Below are 3,917 nucleotides of genomic sequence, written 5' to 3'. Positions count from 1 at the left end.
CTAGTTCAAACCACAATAAAACACCATTAACTTTCACTAGAATAGCTTTTAAAAAAATGATAAAACTAAGTGCTAGTGTAGATGTGGAGCAACTGGAACTCCTATTCATGACATTAATTAAAGGAAAATTACACCTTTAGTCCTATAAAAATGTGTTTTATTGATTCATAAATCAAGAAAAATAACTCCCATTTTTGAGTTTTACTATGTGTTAGCCAACCATCATTCTAAGTACTTTAATTTACTCTTCATAAAAATCTATGAGGCAGATATTATTATTATCCTCATTTTGCAGAAATTTGGGAAATGGAAGCACAGAATATTTAGTTCATTTGCCCAAGATAACATAGCTGTTGAGTGAAGGAGCCAGAATTTGAACCTAGATAGTAATCGCATCTGAACCATGTATACCTGTGATTCAATAGTGCTTCATAAAGAGAAAGCTGTCAGTAAAAGAGAAGCATTTGCTTAAAAGCAAATATATAATGAACATATACCATGTACTGGAAACCTTCCTAGGAACTGGGATAAAGATTGTTATGAATTCTCTTAACTTATCAATTTTGAAATAAAAATCTTTAAGCAGTTTTAAGAAAAGTGTGTTTTCCCTTGTAGATCTGTCAACAACCAGTTTGCATATCCTTAAGTAAATCACTGGATCTATCAGAACTTTAGTTTTTTTCTACCCATGAATGAAGCAGTTAGGTAAATCTTTAGGGTCATATTTGTTTTCTCCTATAACATTAAACAGAAAGCCCATACAGTTTGCAAAATTCTCAGAATTCATAGAAAATTTCTTAGTTTTCTGTATCTCTCATGGATTTCCCATTCTACATAAATCATGGAGGTGTTAAGGAAACTATAAACTCAACTAATTTTAGATTATTTTATGCAATTGATTATTTCATCTTTGTCATTGACTATATACATTTGCAGAGAAGAGTATTGCAGTATAATTTTCCAGCTTTTGAATCAGATTTTAAATTATGAATTGAATTCTTCAATCAGTTTAAACTACAAAAACACTATTTTAAGAAGAAAGAGGGAGGATGACATTAAGAGACAGGAAGGAGAAAAATAACAGGAAGAAATAAACTCAGAGCTACCTCGACTTTGTTTTTATTTTCAGTGAGAGTGGGTGAAGAGGGCATGGATTTGGACAGAATGATGCAATACTGTCCTCTAAAGCTTAACACAAGATTAAGTAAATTATCATTTCTTCTTTTTAAGCGGGAATGGCTCCATTCCAGGAAGTGCCAACATCTATTTAAAGAGAACATTTGTTAGGCAAGTGGAAATATTGGGAGATAAGCTGCTTACTCAGACTGTTGGGACATAATGAAGAAATCATAATAAACTGGAAAATTAAGATTAGAATCTGGGCATAATTAGAAGTTCTTAAGGTGCCAAGTGCTATATATTTGAACATATAACAAGCTTGGAAGTTCCTAGTTATTGTCAGCAAGTCCAGCTGTTGGTAGTTCAATAATCTGTTCAGAAACATTTACCAGGTAGTGAAAAACAAGTTTACTTAAGGTTAGTGCTTACAAGTGAGCACACACTGAAATTTCATCAGCATGTATAATTTCCAGGAATAATCTACTATAAATCAAGTCACTTTGAGAAGAATATGAGGATTTTTATATTACTTATTCATAACAGGAGGTGACTACTTTAAATACATGTAAACCTGTGTGAGTCATAAGTGCAAAGAGAGTAATGGCAACTAAGGCATTGTTATTTACATCTTTATCATTTTCTAAAATTACGCATGTATTATCTTCCCTGTTTCCAACAAACTGAGGCAGATTAGCCATTCAATCTCTCCATTTTAGAATGAGGAAATATCTCAAAGTAATTAAAGTTATTTGAGTCAACTGTAAGGCTTAAGGTCATTGTAAAATTAAAATTTTAACACTGGAAGGAAATTAGAGGTGTTATCCAACGTATTTCCCAACCATATTCCCACAAAATACACACACACACACACACACACACACACACATTTTTTTTAAGGCTATGGCTCTTTTCTGTATTTTCTAGAAAACCTCAAGTTCTGCTATGCCAGCACACTAATTTCTTTCAATCAACTTGAAAAGAGAAAAATTTATTCTGTCATAAGTTCTTTTCAAATGGTTAGTTTTCCAAGTTCCAAATTGGAAAAAAAATACATTTTCTTAAAATATTAATAATTAAAATTTCATAATGATGAAAGATATTTGTTTATAAAAAGAAAGGAGTAAATTCCAAGACAACAGACTATAAGCCTTATTAAGGCTAAAATTCTAAGTTTTCAATAATTTAAAAAAACTGCTCCTTTCAATCTTTCCAACAGAAGACTAAAGTACAGACAAGTCCAAATATCAGTAAGAAAATCCAATTTCTCCCCTATAATGGGCCCAATGTTGGTACAAAGGATTGACCTAATTGGTCCAGCTTTAGGCACCGATCCTTGCATTGATATGATGTCATTGTGTAATCTAAATCCAGGTTGACCTGATTACTTGCCCATCTAAAATGATAGCAGCTTCTACCCAGAATCACTGCTGCAACCATTTTAGCATTTTTTCAGAAATGTCTGTACCACAAAGAAGAGCCCCTGCTGAGTTCCCTATGGACCCTGTCCAGAAGATGACGCTATTCATTGGAAACCTGCCCAAGGAGGCCACAAACCAGATCTGCTCACTCTTTGAGCAGTATGGGAAGGTGCTGGAATGTGAATCATTAAAAACTACCACTTTTGCGGGGGGGGGGGGTGCCTGGGTGGCTTAGTCAGTTAAGCCCCTGACTTTTACTTTCTGCTCAGGTCATGATCTCAAGGTCCTAGGATGGAGCCCTGCCTCCATTGCACACTGGAGTCCACTTGGCATTCTCTCTCCCTCTCCTTCTGTCCTCCTCCACTCCTATGTGCTCTCTCTCTCTCTCTCTCTCTCTCAAATAAATAAATAAATAAATAAGAACTACAGCTTTGGGCACATAGAGGACAAGGTGGCAGCTGAAGAACCATAAGCAACCTGAGCCCTACAAGCTGCACAGGGGGAACATCAACATGAAAGCCAATAAGAATGAGAGTAAGATCTCCACAGAGTTGCATGTGAGCAACACTGGTCCCACCTGTATTAAAAAATAGCTTCAGGCAAAATCTGAGGCATATGGTCCAGGTCAAATGGACCATATGGCTCAGGTCAAATGTAACATTGTGAGAGATTATGCCTTCCCACACATGGAGCAGACGGAGGATGCAGTGGAGGCCATCAGGGACCTTGACAACACAGAGTTTCAAGGTGGGTTGTGTGCGGGCTGAAATTTGGAGCTGAAGTTGTACATAAGAATACATACACCCTTCATGGTGTTCTGTCTCTGGGACATTCTTGGCTCTGTTAGTTCAGTCCCTCTGCAACTGTGGACCTTAATATACCTTGCTAAACTCAGACCACCTCTTCCTTTCCTCCCTTCTGCCCATTTTTCTGTTCTTCATGTTCTTCAATACTTCTGTAATTTTCCATTTATGTTCTGTTCTCCCATCAGGTGTCATTGTGTGCAGAAACTGTGGTGGGGGTTGTGCTGGCTCCCGTCTCCTGCTGCCATTGGGCATTGGACTTGGGAATGACTTTGGTGAGAGTATCACTGCTCTTGAGTCTTTTCGGCTTGTGGTGGGTAAACACACAGAGTTGGATTACTTTTTTTTTTTTCTGGTGAAATAAATGGTTTTTCAACATAGAAAAGAAAATGAAAGCAAACATTTGCAACAGAATTTTAATTAGTTGATAGGTTTGTTAACCACTTACTAGGTGTCTTGGGCTGTTAAAAATATCAGGGACACAAAAGAAGTATAAGATGGTAAATGTTCTCTGGAAGCTTACACTCTAGTTGGGAAAAAACTGGCATATGTAAATCAAAAAGTAGACAATAATTAA

At 36.3% G+C, this 3,917-nt stretch overlaps 1 pseudogene; it reads left to right on the top strand.

The window, feature by feature from the left end:
* Positions 1-2,631: 2,631 nt before the first annotated feature.
* On the top strand, positions 2,632-3,304 carry LOC116866402 (annotated as a pseudogene).
* Positions 3,305-3,917: the final 613 nt, after the last annotated feature.

This window comes from Lontra canadensis, unplaced genomic scaffold, assembly GCF_010015895.1.
Source record: "Lontra canadensis isolate GAN:19392208 unplaced genomic scaffold, GSC_riverotter_1.0 scaffold1, whole genome shotgun sequence".
NCBI classification, from domain to species: Eukaryota; Metazoa; Chordata; class Mammalia; order Carnivora; family Mustelidae; genus Lontra; species Lontra canadensis.
Note: the sequence above shows the minus strand (reverse complement) of the source record. Positions and strands in the feature narration are given on the sequence as shown.